Source organism: Nicotiana sylvestris, chromosome 3 (genome assembly GCF_000393655.2).
Source record: "Nicotiana sylvestris chromosome 3, ASM39365v2, whole genome shotgun sequence".
Taxonomy (NCBI): domain Eukaryota; kingdom Viridiplantae; phylum Streptophyta; class Magnoliopsida; order Solanales; family Solanaceae; genus Nicotiana; species Nicotiana sylvestris.
This window is the reverse complement of record NC_091059.1, coordinates 68,801,208-68,819,469: the sequence shown is the minus strand read 5'-3', so window position 1 is coordinate 68,819,469 and position 18,262 is coordinate 68,801,208.

The following is an 18,262-nucleotide window of genomic DNA, read 5'->3' as shown; positions in this document are numbered from 1 at the left end:
TACAGAATAAATACGAGTTTAAGAGAATTTTTTTTATAAATCTAGTTTACATTTCTAGCCCTTCCTACAGAGTCACTGGAACCTCTATGGACATACACAAATACAACAAAATTCCTAGACAAGAACCCGCCGATAAATGAAGTGGGGCTCACCAGCATAGCAGAGAATGGCGAAGACACCTAGCTCGTGTTGTCAACTCCAATAACACAATATCTGAAATATCAAGTAAGTTGCCGGAGGTTGAGTACAATATAAATAATTGTACCCTGTAAGTATTATTGACTCCTTACGTAAAATATATGAAGTACGATAAGCAAGACATTTTAAACAAAAGGTAATTATAAAATGTAATAAGAATTTAAAATATTTTCATGTAATCTTTAAAGCATTCCAAAATTTTCTATTCTGTAAACTGTATACATTTCGAGAAACTGTAAACGTGTCTTAACCGTTTCAATAAACTTTAATCTTTCGACGGGGAGTTCCAATAATTATAACTATAACGGTAATCAATAACTATATGTTGACCATCCCCTGGTCAACCTGGGCGTCTCACCCGAAGGATATTAACAATAGTGACCATCGCCTGGTTACAAGGCCGCCTCACCCATTACGATGGGATTTTGACGATAGTGCAAACACGGTAAGATCTCTCTATGGACAATATATGGTACGCATAAGTGATAATAATTATGGTCCTCCCAAAATATTTTTCTTTAATCTGTATGACCATGAGTCCTATAAACATTTTCGATGTTTGGCTTTTAAGGCCCATAGCTCAATTCTATACTTTGATATCATAAAGTCCTTTTGGCTTGATAAAATGATAACTTTGATAGTATAATAATAAGTTAAAAATCGAAAGATAATGAGTTTCAACCTTTTCCATAACCATTTGATTCAAATCAATATAAAAAATATGGTTCAATGTGCTATCATCCAATAAAAGTTATAAAATAACAAACAAAAAGTTATGCAAATACGATACTATAAGATAACACATAATATTTTGTAATGTAATAAAAATGGGTGATAAGGTTCGATCGATCTAAGAACCCCAAACCAACATTTAGTCAACTTTAGCAAACTTTAGAATTCATGAAATTTGTCAAATAATCCTTAAGGGGAGGTATCATAACTTACCGCACTTACCGAGAGGGAGACACTCCTCCTCCTTCTCTGAGGATCCGAAGAAGGGGAAGAATAGTTGTGCCCTAAATTTCCATGGTCGAGGGACTAGGGAGGAGGTACATCCTCCTCTCGGGTGTCGACGACCAGTGAGGTTGATGTAGCAGGTGCTGGTGATGAAGGCATGATTGGCGTGGAAGGAGATGGAGCTGATGGTATTGTGGGATGAGGAGCAGGTGCGACAAAGGCAGTGCTGGTTTTAGGTTGCTCATCAACTGAAGACGGAAAAGACCTGGTACTCAGCCTTATAGTACCGGGAGCAGCAGTTGGGACTGGAAAGAGAGAATTGGCATTCTCTACTAGGTCTACTCTCCCTAGGGCGCTTGGAAATCTTCCTCGGTTGGGATTATAAGCTCTTCAGATCGAGTAGTCTGTTGAACTGATGGATGTTGTTGTCTCCTCGGTAGGGAAGTCCTTTCATCACTGTCTTCCCCTTCATCATCAATCACCACAGTGACTACAGCTGGCCCGGGCGTGGCGTTCTTCACCCTTTTATTTTTTGCCCCTCGGCCGTAGAGGAACGTTGACTTTTTTGTTGCTTGTTCTCTGATCGGGGACTCCGGAAGGAAGCACCTGCACCAAAAACAGATCTGATGCCGCCTGTTCGGGTGAAGGACTCCTGCATCAACCTTGCTGCCTCTATGGGACCATCCAAAACGTCCCTCTCGGGGATGGAAATAGATCCCTGCAGAAAACCTAAATTCAACGGAAAGAAAAGTTAGCCAACTTTCTTATACGTTAGGTAAAAACAAGATTAATTCGAGAATCAACTTACCATGATTTTTGTCTTCCACCTTTATTTGAGGGCCAGTTCTTTCCACTAGTGGGTCTAAGGCATGTTAATATCCAAAATCTTCTGGACCCACTAGTCCAAGCCTTCAACCCTTGATGATGTCCACCGAGTTGTTTAAATAGTGAAAAAGAAGGATCAGTAACAACATGCGACAACCTTTAATCATGGAAAAGACACACGTTGAACCTACGTGTACGAGTCCGTGAATCATAGAAAAATAGAGTTGTAGCCGGGATTATTTCCCTGGTGGCAACTACAATGAAACGCTCCATCCATCCACGGTCGTTGTCATCATCCATACTGGTGAGCCAAGTATGGTGACCATGTTTGTTGAAGTTTATTACTCCATCACGAAAGATCTTGGGAGAGTAAAGATTCATCATGCGGACCAAAGAGAGGTCCTCCCCCATCTCCTGGCATAGCTGCCGTAGATAGTCTATCGTTCGCCACACAGAGGGGCTTACCTCTGCCAAGCAGACTTGATACCCGTAGCAAAACTCCAAGATTAAGGGGTCAATGTAAGGCCCCATGAAATTTCTACTAAACAACTCAAATCTCGTGGTGCCAAGTTAGGATCATGTGTTAGAAATTCGTGCATCAAAAAATTAAGACATTATTTTTTCCAGAAAAGTATGTTTTCGCGGTCCATTATGCGGTCACATAATAGATATATGGACCGCATAGTTGCCACAGAGTCAGACAGTGTGATGGTTAATTTGAGGTCAACTATACGGCCAATTATGTGATCATATAATTGATATGCGGGCCGCATAGTCATCGCATAATCCCCTTGGAAATTTTGTGAGAAGCAGTTCTGCGGTGCATTATGCGACCGCAGAACCGGTATGCGTACCGCATTCCTATCGCACACCCAGGCAGTTTGTTCAGGTTTTGGGGCCATTTTTGCGGTCCATTCTGCGGGCCGCATGTCTATGCGATCACAGATCGTATCGTGGCTCCTATTTTTTAACTTTTAAAACCCGACCCCATCCCATTAAAAACACCCCATTAGACCATTTTTTTGTTATTTCACTGCATATAGAGTGAGAGAGGAAGTTCTAGAGAGAGGAAATGATCTTCATTAAGTCCCCACTCAATCCTTGCCCCAAATCCTTGAAGATTGTCAAGTGAAATTACTAGGTCTTCACCCTAAGAGGTAAGAACTTGTACCCTCATCTATAATTTCGAAATTTCTATTAAAATAATTGATTAACAAGTGGGTTAATGGGTATAAGGGCTGATAATCTTGCATGCATAAAAGATAATGGGGTATGGGGAGGTTGTGAACCAAAAAGATAACAATTGTGGTATAGAATGATGAAAATCTCTCACAAAAGGGTAACGTCTTGGTAAGACGGCTCATTTACAAGTTGAACCAAGACGTTACCAAGACGTTACCCTTTTATGAAAATTACAAGTTGAACCAAGAATTAGAGGCATGAATAAGATTCTAGCTCATTTAAGTAAATTATCAAGCACTAAGTGTGCACAATGTTATCACAATTGATTGAAGTGAGATGATTAACAGAAAAGGGTAACGTCTTGGTAAGACGACTTAGCCGATCGGGCCGTGATCAGACGCCATGTTATACACACATGGTGGTAATGTATTGATAAATGAAACTGAAAAGTGAGAATGAAATAAGGGTAATGTTTTGGTAAGACGGCTTAGCCGATCGGGCCGTGATTGGACTCCGCTCAAGGAAGTGGTGGTAATATGGATAATGATGCAACGATATGGAATGCCCCAGTCTAAAATTTCAAAAATTATGTGAAAACTATGTGAACCTCTTATATTGTTGGTGTGGTGCTTATTTGAAGCTTTGTTGTCCTTATGATTTCTTTTTACTCTTGTATGGTTGTTCTTTCTAATTGGATGGTGTTTAGTTATACATACTAGTACTATTCCATGGTACTAATGTCCCTTTTGCTGGGGGCGCTACATTTTTAAATGAATGTAGGTGGCTCCATAGCGGATGGTGCTGATCGCGCTTAGCGGAACATCCTCCTTTCAAAGTCTTGGTGAGCCCCATTCTCCTTCAGGGGGTTATGTTGTGCATCTTTTGTTATAGATATCCACTTTTGAGGTATAGTCGGGGCCTTGTTGCCGGCGTTGTCATTATTGTCCTTTAACTCCTTATAGGCTCCATAGACGTTTGTGTGGGTTATATATGGGTCAATAAACTGTGTTGTAACTTTGTACTCTAGTTCTTCTAAACTATAACTGTATGAAATCTTGAAACTTAACCATGGTTTTAGGTTTGTGACATGAAAATGGATTAATAATGTGAATGTTCGATTTTGCTATTGTCTAAATAAATGAAAGCATGATTCCCTTAACCGTATTGAGTTGGGTAGAAATGTATGAATAAGGTTTTCTCAGTTGGGGTTTACTCGATTGAGCACTGGTCACGCCTCCCGAGGTTGGGGCGTGACAGTCAAGTCCCCCGCTCAATTAGAATGGACCCAAAATGAAGGGATACGTGCAAATGTATGTAAAATCCTTCTTGGGGAAGGTTACTCACTCCACCGGATCGGGAGAGATGGTGTTCAAATCATGGAAACCACAGTCCTACTACACAACAGGAATGCTAGAAGGACGGATGAAAGAAGGGTACACACCAACATCCAATATGCGGTAGTTATCAGAATGAAACTTCTCTTCAAAGTCCTTGAATATACTGAGCCTTCTAGGAATAATGGTACTCACCGTAGGAGGGAAAACATCATCGGTGCTTTCTTTGTTTTTTTGAAGAGCTTAAGTTCTTGGAGGAGGAGGCCATGGTTAGCAGAATGAAGTAAGAATTGAAAAGGATAAGGAAGAATGAAAGCAAGAAAGAGTTGAGTAGGAGAATTTTGAGAGTTTAAAAAATTATGAAGTGTAAAATAAGAAAATGAGGCGTATAAGTAAAGGAATAGGCGGATAAAATCATGGCCATGATTACCTCGAGAACTGGCGAAAGTATTGCTAAATCATGGAGTGATGCGTGTTCGGGGCATTAAATACGGAGATACGTGCATCTAATCAAGCGTCAAAAACCTTTTAGAGGAGATTAGAAAATTTCCCAAGAAAGGTATCTTGACCAACTTCCCGATGATACAAAGATGTGCCACAGGAAAGCAGTGGGACTATCTGTATAGGGTAAAATCGTTTCTGTCACAACCCGAATTTCCCATCGTCGGGATCGTAATGGAACCTAACATTGTACTCGCTAGGCAAGCTAAAGTTACAGAATATTTCACATTTTTCCTTTATCTTTTAATAATTAAACTTGACAAAAGTAAATCAACGAAAATAAATGCGGAAGAACACAATTTAAAAGACTATATTCATGCTAATAACGAAAAACCGTAATAAATTCCACCCAGAACTGGTGTCACAACTCACGAACAGTCTACGAATACTACAAATAATAATCTGAACGAAAAGTTTACACCTGTCTCGAAAGTAAGTAAAACAGAAACAAAGTAGGATAGAAGGGACGCCAGGGCCTACGGATGCTTGCAGGACTACCTTGGGTCTCCGGAAAGCAACAACAACAACCAACCTCTCGATCAACCACTAGCTCCGAAATCTGCACAAGAAGTGCAGAGTGCAGTATTAGTACAACCGACCCCATATACTGGTAAGTGCCGAGCCTAACCTCGACGAAGTAGTAATGAGGCTATGGCGGGGCATCATAACATATACAACCTACAATAGTTTATACTAAAAATGGAAAAGAAATATGGAATGAAATATAACAGAAACCTACATTAAATGAATACGGACACCAGCCGTTCTACCAGTACTCAACTATAACCAAACCTTAGGGAGTTTCAACATCTCAGTAATAAGCTTCAACAGAAATGAATGCTAAAACAATAACTGATGTGGCGTGCATCCCGATCCCACCAGTCCACCCTTATTACTCCTCAACTCATATCACCCTTATTCCTCCTGTTGCGGCGCGCAACCCGATCTCACCTGTCCACCCTTATTACTCCTTGTTGCGGCGTGCAACCCGATCCTACCAGACAATCACATTCACCCTTATTCCTCCTGTTGCGGCATGCAACCCGATCCCAATATATATCAGCACCAATCATAAAGATAAAGACAAGTGTTTTACAAGTTAACTAAAATCCTCCACAACACTTATACCTCAATCCGCACAATGAAATATCACTATGATTATGAAACTTCACCAGTTAAGACTACACAGCGTGACCAACCAAGAGTATGCCATGAAGCACCAATAAACCAATATAAGCCAAAAGGGTAATAAATAAAACCATGAAACAAATAAATACTTCAATAAAGAAAACAACAGTTAATATGATGCAATTTGACATGGGAACATTTATGAGCAAGTAGCAATTAAGACAGGAGCGCAATATATAAGGAAATGGGGAAGGGAACATGCAAAAATGATAATTTGGTGGTGCATAGGTACTCGTCACCACACCTATACGCCACACACATGGAATTTCACATAGCAAATAAGTCAGGGATCCCTAATCCCTCAGGCCAAGGTTAGACCAAACACTTACCTCAAGCGAACGAGTATTTCAAAGATCAATCACCGCTTTACCTCTCGATTTCACCACCAATTCACTCGTATCTAGACATAATTAACTTAATAACATCAATAAATGCTAAATAACTCAACTTCAATGCATAATTATAGGTTTTCTAATATTTTTCCCAAAAAGTCAAAAACCCGACCCTGGGCCTGCTTGGTCCAAACTCGAAATTCGGACCATAACCCGATTACCTATTCACCCCCGAGCTCGGATATACAATTGGTTTTGGAATCCGACCTCAAATTGAGGTCTAAATCTCCAATTTATAAAAATCCCTAATTCTACCCAAACCCCTAATTTTTACCATAAATCTTAGATTTTTGGTTGGAAATTCATGAAATGTGATGGAAAAGCGAAAGAAAAAGGATTAGGATCACTTACCAAAGGTTTGGGGAAGATTTGGTCTTGAGAGAATTGCCTCTAGGGTTTTAGGATTTGAGAGATGTGAAAAATGGGTGAAAATCTCGTCAAAGTTTCATTTTGAACAGTTGCAGATGTCGCAATTGCGACCAGAGCTTTGCAATTGCGAAGCTCGCAAATGCGAGGCAGGTGTCACAAATGTGAACCTGCTGCATGCCTGCTACTGTCGCAATTGCAAAGGTTACCCCTCCCTAATGACTTCGCAAATGCGAAGGTTTGTTCGCAAATGCGAACTTTGCTGGTCCAGGGCTTCTTCGCAATTGTGATAAAACCCTCGCAATTGCCAAGCCTGTGAAGCTCGCAAATACGAAGCCTGATCTCGCAAGGTATGCAACAAATACCAGATCAACAACAGATTTTTCTAAGTCCAAACTCACTCTGTGGCCTATCCAAAACTCACCCGATCCCTCGGGACTCTAAAACAAACATGCACACAAGTCTTATAACATCATATGAACTTGCTCGCGCGATCAAATCTCCAAAATAACATCTAGAACTATGAATTCAACACCAAAACTCATGAAATTTTCAAGATAGTTCAAAATTTCTAACTTTTCAACCAAAGACCCGAATTACATCAAATCACCTACGTTTTTCACCAAATTTCACAGATAATGTCTAAATATCATAACGGACATGTACCGGGCTCCAGAACCAAAATACGAGCCTGATACCAACAAGATCAAATCTTATTAATTTTCCAAACACCATTATATTTTCAGTTAAATAATTTTCTTCAAAAATTCATTTCTCGGGCTAAGGACCTCGGAATTCGATTCCGGTCATACGCTCAAGTCCCATATTTTACTACGGACCCTTTGGACCGTCAATATTGATCGAAGTCAACTAAAATTGTCTTTTTAAGCCAAAAATTATTATTTCTTAAATTTTTCAAACAAAAGCTTTCCGGCATCACGTCTGGACTGCGCACGCAATCGAGGAGAGATAAAAGGAGGTTTTCAAGGCCCCAGAACACGGAAACGGATGCTAAAACAAGAGATGACCTTTTGGGTCATCACATTCTCCACCTCTAAAACAACCGTTCGTCCTTGAACGGACATAGAAAAGTACCTGAGTCAGTGAGAATATGGGGATATAGGCACCGCATATTGGACTCAGACTCCCAGGTAGCTGCCTCAACAGGTTGACCTCTCTACTGTACACAAACCGATGATAACTCTTCGATCTCAACTGTTGAACCTACCAATCTAGAATAGCTATCGGCTCCTCCTCGTAGGTCAAATCCTGGTCCAACTAGACAGTGCTGAGGTCTAACACATATGGATCGTCGTGATACTTCCAAAGCATGGACACATGAAACATTGGATGCACAGCTGATAAACTTGGCGGCAACGCAAGTCTGTAATCCACCTCTCCCACTCGATCAAGGATCTCAAAAGGTCCGATGAACCTAGGGCTTAGCTTGCCTTTCTTCCCAAATCTCATCACACCATTCATGGGCGACACCTGAAGCAACACTCGCTCCCCGACCATGAATGCCACATCACGAACCTTATGGTCGACATAACTCTTTTGCCTGGACTGAGCTGTACGAAGTCTATCATGAATGATCTTAACCTTATCCAAGGTGTCCTGTACTAAATACGTACCTAACAACCAAGCCTCCCCCAGCTCAAACCACCCAACTGGCGATCGACACCGTCTACCATATAATGCCTCATAAGGGGCCATCTGAATGCTCGACTGGTAGCTATTATTGTAGGCAAACTCCACTAACAATAAGAACTGATCCCAAGAACCTCCAAAGTCAATAACACATGCTCGGAGCATATCCTCCAAAATTTGAATAATACGCTCAGACTGTCCGTCCGTTTGAAGATGAAATATTGTGCTCAACTCGACCCGCGTACCCAACTCACATTGCACTGCCCTCCAAAAATGCGAGGTAAACTGCGTACCTCGGTCAGAAATAATAGACACGGGCACACCATGAAAACGAACGATCTCACGGATGTTGATCTCTGCCAACCGCTCCAAAGAATAGGAAACTGCCACAGGAATGAAATGCGCTGACTTAGTCAGCCTATCCGCAATAACCCATACTGCGTTGAACTTCCTCTGAGTTCGTGGGAGTCCAAAAACGAAGTCCATAGTGATGCACTCCCAGTTCCACTCAGGAATCTCAATCTTCTAAAGAATACTACCAGGTCTCTAATGCTCGTACTTTACCTGCTGACAATTCAAACACCAAGCTACATGTGCAACAATATCCTTCTGCATCCTCCTCCACTAGTAATGCTGCCGCAAATCCTGATACATCTTAGCGGCGCCAGATGGATAGAATATCGGGAACTATGTGCCTCCTCTAGTATCAACTCATGAAGTCCATCCATATTAGGCACACAAACACCACTCTGCATCCTCAAAACTCCATTATCTCCAATGATAACCTACTTGGCACCACCGTGCCGCATTGTGTCCCTAAGGACCAGCAAATGAGGGTCATCATACTGCCAATCTCTGATACACTCAAATAATGAAGACCGAGTGACTGTGCAAGCTAGAACATGGCTGGGCTTAGAAACATCCAACCTCACGAACTGATTGGCCAAAGTATGAACATCTAAAGCAAGTGGCCTCTCACCGACCGGAATATACGCAAGGCTGCCCATACTGGATGACTTCCTATTCAAAGCATCGACCACTACATTGGCCTTCCCGGGATGATACAAGATGGTGATATCATAGTCTTTCAATAGCTCCAACCACCTTCTCTGCCTCAAGTTTAGCTCCTTCTGCTTTAACAAATACTACAAACTCTTATGATCCGCGAACACCTCACACGATATGCCACATAGATAATGCCTCCAAATCTTCAGCGCGTGAACAATGGCTGCTAGCTCCAAATCATAAAATGGATAATTCTTCTTGTGAATCTTCAACTGCCGCGAAACATATGCAATAACCTTGCCATTCTGCATCAACACCACACCAAGTCCAACATGAGATGCGTCACAATATAATGTATATGGCCCTGAACCTATGGGCAACACCAACACCGGCGCCGTAGTCAAAGCTATCTTGAGCTTCTAAAAGCATGCCTCGCACTCATCCGACCACCTAAACTGGGCACCCTTCTAGGTCAACCTAGTCATCGGGGCTACTATAAATGAAAACCCCTCTACAAACTGACGGTAATAACCCGCCAAACCCAAGAAACTCTGGATCTCTATAGCTGATGTGGTCTTGGCCAGTCCTTGACTGCCTCAATTGTCTTAGGATCCACCTGAATACCTTTTGCTGATACAACTTCGCCCAAGAATGCAACTGAACTCAACCAAAACTTACATTTCGAAAACTTAGCATATAACTGGCTGTCTTTTAGAGTCTAAAGAACGACTCGAAGAGGCTACTCATGCTCCTCTCGGTGCGGGAGTAGATCAAAATATTGCCAATGAAGATAATCACAAAAGAATCTATATAGGGCTTAAACACCCGGTTCATCAAATCCATAAATGTTGCTGGGCATTTGTCAACCCAAATAACATCACTAGAAACTCATAAAGCTCATACCGAGTTCGAAAAGCTATCGTAGGGACATCAGATGCCTTAATCCTCAACTAATGGTAGCCAGATCTCAAATTAATCTTCGGAAAAACTTTGGCACCCTGAAGCTGATCAAACAAATCATCAATCATCGGCAATGGATACTTGTTCTTGATGGTGACTTTGTTCAACTGCCAATAATCTATACATATCCTCATCAATCCATCCTTATTCTTAACAAACAACACCGGCGCACCCTAGGGTGAGACACTAGGTCTAATAAAGCCATTATCAAGCAAATACTGAACATGTTCCTTCAATTCCTTCACCTCTGGTGGCGCCATGCGATACAACATGATAGAAATGGGCTGAGTGCCCGAAGCCAAATCAATGAAAAAGTCAATATCCTTGTCGGGTGGCATCCCCGACAGGTCTGCAGGAACCACCTCTGGAAACTCCCGAACAACTAGCACATAATCCATTGAAGGAACCTCAGCACTAGAATCATGAACATAAGCCAAACACCCCTTTTCAACCATACGTCGAGACTTCATATAAGAGATAACCCTGCTGGTAGAATGACAAGAAGTCCCTTTCCACTCCAATCGAGGCAACCCTAGTAATGTTAAGGTCCTGATCTAGGCATGACAGTCAAATATAGCATGATAAGGTGACTGTCACGACCCAAAATCCACTAAGGGTCGTGATGGTGCCAGACACCACTATCAGGCAAGCCAACAACAATTTACTAGCAAGTTCTCATTTCATTTATTTTGAAATCATTTCCTTTAAACAACTGAATAATAAATAATAAACTCCACTGAATAAATAAGGTTGTCTTTACAAAATTTAACTACTGAAAAATACTGTGATCCTCCCAGAGTCCAGTGTCACAAGTGTATGAGCATCTACCAGTGAATGAAATAAAATACAGTGACTGTCTGGAATACAAGTGGACATAAATGAAAATACAATACAATACTCTGAAGGAGACTCTGCTGGCTACGGACGTCTCGATAAATACAACTCACCCAAGTCTCCGTATCAACCATGCCGCTATGCCACTCATAAACCTGTGCAACAAAAATGCACAACAAGTGTAGTATGAGTACGAAAACAACTTGTACCCAATGAGTATCCCGTCTAATCTCGAAGAAATAGAGATGAGAGGTCGACTTCGACACTTACTAGTAGTCCAACAATGTTATCTCAATAATATAGTAATTCGGTGATTTTTATAAACATGATTGTAATTCAATGGAATGAAGCAAGTAAGAAATTCTTTGTTTTACAGAAAATTTCCAAATTCTTTTTCATCGTTTAGACAAATATTCTCAAACCGAGAAGAGGCAATAACAACTTCAATAAGTTTCAAGGCAAGGAATACAAACATGCACAAATCATGCCGAGGTCGTACGGCCCAGTCCAATAATATTTAAACTGTGCACTGCCAGAATGTCGAATGGCGCAAACCATAGATGCATCTATTTAATCTACCGAGGCGTTCGGCCCGTTCCAGAATTTAAACACGCACAGACAGTCAATCAAGAAGTCATCAGGAAATAATTATCCAAAGAAAACCACTTCTCTTTTAATAGAAAAATGAAGTTTAATTCTTTTTAGAAATCCATTTACCAATTCGATAAGATTTAAGCAATTCAATTGTCAATAAGGTTACAAATATTCCAAGTATAGCATGCTTTTGGGTCCTAGGCCACTCGAACTTAAACATAATAGTAGCTACGGATGGACTCTCATCACCTCGTGCGTATGTAGCCCCCACAAATAGGAGCACCTAACCAATTATTTCACCTATGGGGACAATTCCCTCTTATAAGGTTAGAAAGGAAACTTACCTCTCTCGGAAGATCCATAACCGACATTCCACGCCCTTCCGAATACTCGAATTGATGCACAATGCTCCAAAACTAGCCAATAATTATGCAAATCCATTAATATATGTTCAATTACTCATTACAATCCATTTTATAACAATTCCTAACCCCGATCGAAAAGTTGACAAAATTGCCCTCGGGCCCACGTGCTCGGATTCCTAAATTTTTCGAAGATAAAGTTTACCCATGAACTCACGAACTCAACTATATGATTTTCTCTTAGTTTCATACCCAAAATCGTGGTCAAAATCCAAGAATACGAATTTTCTAGGTTTTCCTCAAACCCCCAAATTTCTACCAATTTACATGCTAAAATCCATACATAATTAATATATTTAACTCAAGATAGGTGAGGATAGCTTACCTTAACGTTGATGATGAAAATCCCCTCTTGAAACCCTCCAAGAATCGCCCAAGCCAAGAGAAAATTGAGAGGAAATGGCCAAATCCCAAAATTTAAAACACTCACTGCCTCCAGCCCTTTTCCGCACCTGCTGTCACTTGGCCGCTTCTGCGGTTCTGCAGGTGCGGTTCCAATACCTCTTTTGCGGTCCTCCTCTAGCTGCCCCAGTCCACTTCTGCACCGCACCAACCGCATCTGCGATCACGCAGGTGCGGTAATTCCTTCGCACCTTCGGTCCCTGATCCCTTCACTTCTAACCGCTTTTGCAGTGCCCCTCCTCGCTTTTGCAGGGCTGCTTCTACGGTGAACCCTCCGCAGAAGCGGTTACAGCAGCAACCAGACCCCTTCAGCTCATCCTTTAAGCTCCAATTCGATCCGTTAATCACCCGGAATCCACCCGAGGCCCCCGGGACCTCAACCAATCATACCAACTAGTCCCAAAACACATTATGGACTTGCTCGAGGCCTCAAATCACATCAAACAATGCTACAATCATGAATCGACCTCCAATCGAAGCTTTATGAACTTTAGAATTTCAAACTTCTACTTTCAATGTTTAAACCTATCAATTCTCGCCCGATTGACTTCAAATTTTGTACACAAGTCATATTCGACATTACGGACCTACTCCAACTTCGGAATCGGATTCCGACCCCGATATCAAAAAGTCCACTTCCGGTCAAACTTCTCAAAAACCTTCAAATTTCTATCTTTAGCCAAATGACTCCAAAATGACCCACGGACCTCCGAATTCACTTCCGATCGTGCTCCCAACTCCAGAATCACCATACAGAGCTACTTCCAGACTCGGAATCCCAAACGGACATCTATTACACCAAAATACACTTCAACCCAAATTATGAAATTTCTTCCAAAATGCTAACTTCCACAATAGGCGCCAAATCGCTCTCGGGTCATCCAAAACCCGATCCGAACATACGCCCAAGTCGAAATCATCATAAAAACTTGCTAGAACCTTCGAATCCCGATTCTGAGGTTGTTTACTCAAAAATCCAATCTTAGCTAATTTCTTTCAACTTACAGCTTCCGAAATGAGAATTCTCTTTCCAAATCAACTCCGAACTTCCCGGATATTCAATTCCAACCGTGCGCACAAGTCATAATACCTGAAGTGAAGCTGCTCATGGCCTCAAACCGATGAACGACGCGCTAAAGCTCAAAACGACTGGTCGGGTCATTACAGTGACAGCCAATCCATCCCCAAAAGGACATCGAAATCCACTATATCGAGAAGTAGGAGATCTAAACTAGTCTCAAGACCCTCAATAACAACCACGCACGAACTATAGACACGATCTACAATAATAGAATCACCCACCGATGTGGACAGATATACGGGAGCACTCAAAGAATCATGAGGCACGACCAAATATAAAGCAAAATAAGAAGATACATAGGAGTATGTAGCCCCTGGATCAAATAGAACTAAAGTATCTCTACTACAAACCGAAACAGTACCTGTGATAACAGCATCGAAGGACTCAACCTTAGGCCTAGCTGGAAAAGCATAACATCGGGGTTGGGCCCTACCACCCTGAACTATATCTTTGGGACGACCTCCTACTGGCTGGCCTCCACCTCTAGCGGCCTAGCCTCCACCTCTAACGGCCTGACCTCTACCTCTAGCAGGCTGACCCCTACCTCTGGCTCCCTGAACCCTACCTCTAGCTGGCGGGGCAGTAGGTGCCGGAATCATGGCACAAGAACTCTGCTGCTGCGACTGAACACCCATTAATATCGGACAAGCCCTCCGGATATGCCCATACTCACCACACTCAAAACATCCATCTGAATACTACGACGGAGGAAAGTGAGATTGACCTGATGAGCCGGCTGACCTTGATAATAACTCTGAAGAGGAGGTGCTATGATGTTCTATACTTCAATACCACACAAGAGGGGGGTTGATTTGTGTGATGCCCAATTTTTTGTTTAACTTGATTATAGAAGGATCTGATTCTTCTATGTGTTCTAACTACTATTGTTGCAGAATTATAAATATAGAAATTAAAGAATACAGAGATTTTACGTGGAAAGCACCTGGCTCAAAAGGTGAAAAAACCACGACCTACCTTCCAGTAGGATTTTCCCAAACTCTCCACTAAAATCACTAAGCCAAAAACTTCATTTATAAAAACTCTTTTGTAATCCTAGGATTAACTCTAATCCCGTTGTTGCACACAGCCTCAACTGTTGCGACAACTTCAAGTTAACTTTAACTTAAAAACTATAAGTACCTAATACAATTACTTCTAGATAAAGCTGAAAGGTACAATATAAAAATACCTAATACAATTGTACTAGAATAAAAGATAGACACTTGGAACTAGTTATTCTATCTGGTTCAAGTAGCTTCAGGATTGTACGCTTGTATCACACATAAATTGCTTGTAAAATTGCCTTGCTATTTTGCTCTCAATTCACGTTTAACTTCTGCTTATGTGCATTACCTGTAAAAAGAGAACAACACTGATATTTATGGAGTTAGCAAATAGAGATTGACTAGAATACTGATGCTACTCTTCCTTGGTGGAAGAGTTCTAGTTGGTCTCATCCTCTAACTCTATCCATCTCTTAAACCATGTTCTTTTTGTGTAAGGAGTCTTTCTCATTATCCAATATGCAACCTTTTCGATCAAGATCAGGAGATATCATTTCTGGTAAGTGAGGTTTATCCCCTTCACATGCATCTCACATGCTTAAGTTGACCATAACTGTGGTTCACTAGGATGGAACTGGTCCATGTCTGAGTTCCTTTGTCAATCTTCAAAACTCTCATTTAGTTGGGCCAATAAATTCCCCCTTTTGATGATGACAAACTATGTGCTTTTTACTCACTTAGGCCCTATCAGAACTCAGCTCAAACATCAATACAAGGATAGAAATTTAGAATTTTTTTACTTATCATCAAGGACCAGGCTCATTAGGTTATAAACATCACTTATTCAGAATGTAAATCACAATATCTCTTCCCCCTTTTGGCATCATCGAAAAGTTGCATAAACAAAGTGTGATTCCCAGATTTTAAACAATTACTCATAGCCACAGGGACAACTGCAAGTACAATCATGGATTAATCACCAGTAATCAGGCAAACATATTTAAACTATCAAGGAAATATAAACAAACAATCAAGAGAAAAACCATCAAACTTCATTGAAAGAAAATATGACTCTACCACAATCCAAAAAAAGAAATAGAAATAGTCAAAACATGAACAAAACAAGAAAAATCCCTAATCTGGGTCACTGAAAGGTCTAGACAAGGTTCAAGAACTGAAGGCTAAAAAACTTAAGGCTTGGAAGAACTAGAGGGTTGGGTTTTGGCTTGGAGAAGTTGCAACATGTCTTGAAGAATGCCATAATTCTTCTCCTTTTCCTTTGTGAGCTCAGTTCTGAGAGCATCTCTCTCATATTCAACCTCTGCTAAACGAGCCTTCAACCTAACTATCTTAGCATCTTTTGCTCCACTCTCTTGTACTAGAGCTCTGACTTTGCTATTTATAGGTGTCTTTTTGGATGAACCAAGTTCATTGGGAATGGAAGTGACCTCATAGTCACAAGCAATCAAAGCGTTGATTCCAAAATAATCTTTGCTTGTGGCCATTTCCCACTTCTTCAGTGATACCTTACAACGATCAAGAACAATAGTCAGAATAAACCCATAAGAAGTGGCATGGGCCTTGGAGCTATTAATAACCCTATCCAATAGCTTGATAATAAATGCAGGCCAGTTGATCTGCCTTCCACTTTCAAGACACTCCATCAAAACCAAGTCCATATAGTTAGCAATGTGCCTTCTTTCCTGCCTGGGCAGCAAACATTTGTTGACAAATTCAAATATGACTTTTTGGCATGGCTTCATTTCACTCTTATGCACAACTTTGACCTCATTCACTTCTGTGACATCACAGAATCTCCTAGTGATTGCAAGGTCAGTCGGAAGGGAGTCCAGACTTGGCCATCTTTGCCCTGTGTAGTTATTATACCCTTCAGAAGGGATGTCAAGAATCTCACCCAGCTCCTTTGCATCAAAAGTCACTTGAACCCCTTTCAATAATATACTCTAAATTAATCCCTTCGTATTTATATTAAGTCCCTTTTTGCAAAATATTGCAAATTTATATGTCACGACCCAAATCGATGGGCCGCGACAGGTGATAACTAGAGATTCTAGCCCATTTTACACTCCTTTTTACTTGAGTTTTGATTAAAAATATATACAAAATATTACCAAAGGCTTACCTATTGTACTTTGTTGCAGGGTTTGGTCAAAAAGGTGACAATTAGTCAAAACCAGCTCAAAAAGGAGTGAAACATGCACAAGTACCAAGAACAAGTCCAAGCACAGTTAAAACAGATCCACTACAGCCGCAATCCATTTAGTGCAGTCCGCAGTGAGGAGAATCAGAGAGGTGCACTTTTGGAGCATAAGGCAATGCAGACCGTGAAGGATTTAGTGCAGGCGCAGTGGCCTCTTTGCGGCCGCAACCCATTTTGTGCAGTCTGCAAAGATGGGGTTCAGAGAGTTGGGAATTTTAAGATCAATGCCAATGCGGTCCGCAGTCCTTTTTGTGCGGACCACAGTTGAAGCCACCGCGGCCGCGGTGCATTTTATGCGGTCCGCGGTGGCCAAGTTCAGAGAGCAGTGTTTGAAGCAAAGAAGCCTCATTGCGGTCCGCAGTGCATTTTTGCGGACCGTACTACCTCGTCAGGGGTATTTTTGTCCAGAAAATTTGGCCTAGTATAAATACTTTCTTTACTGGATGTTAGGTCATCTTTTGTAATTTGACTTTTAGCTGAGCTCGTGAATGGAGGTTTTTGACTATTTTGAGCAATTTGTAGCTACTTTAACACTGAAATTTCTTTATCTTAGTTTGTAATTAAATCTTATGGGTTATTCTTCATCTATTTATCAGTTTTCTTCTATTATTATGTGTAACTAGACCCATTAGCTAGGGTTGTGGCTCAACCCTAGTGTGGGTATTTGATGGGTCTTGAGTTTTAAGGCTTGAATGTCTATGAGTGTTTGATATTTGGACTAATTTGTGTTTTCCATGTTGAATTAGTGGTTGTAAACACTAATTTGTGCCTTTTTGACTTGGGATCTTCTTGAGAAAGAGAGCTTGAGTCTAGGAAAATTAGTCCAACAAGGAATTGGGGCATATTCAAAAGATTCATAGCCCCAATTAAAGGGTTAAACCTAGAGATAGTAATACCCGGCTTGAACCTAAATTGCTTGCACAAAATTATCATACCCAATTGGTCTTGAGAAAGTCAACTAGGGCAAAATCACTCAAACTACCGAGAGGTATAGAGTGAGAAGTTTCGTGCGTTGGTTATATCGTAATCCCCAATATGACAACCTTGCCTTAGATTCGAGAACCCATCAAGTATTCACCTAGGAGAAAGTCACTTCCCTAGTGCCTCTTTAACTAATTAGAAAACCCTACAAGCAATCATTCTTAG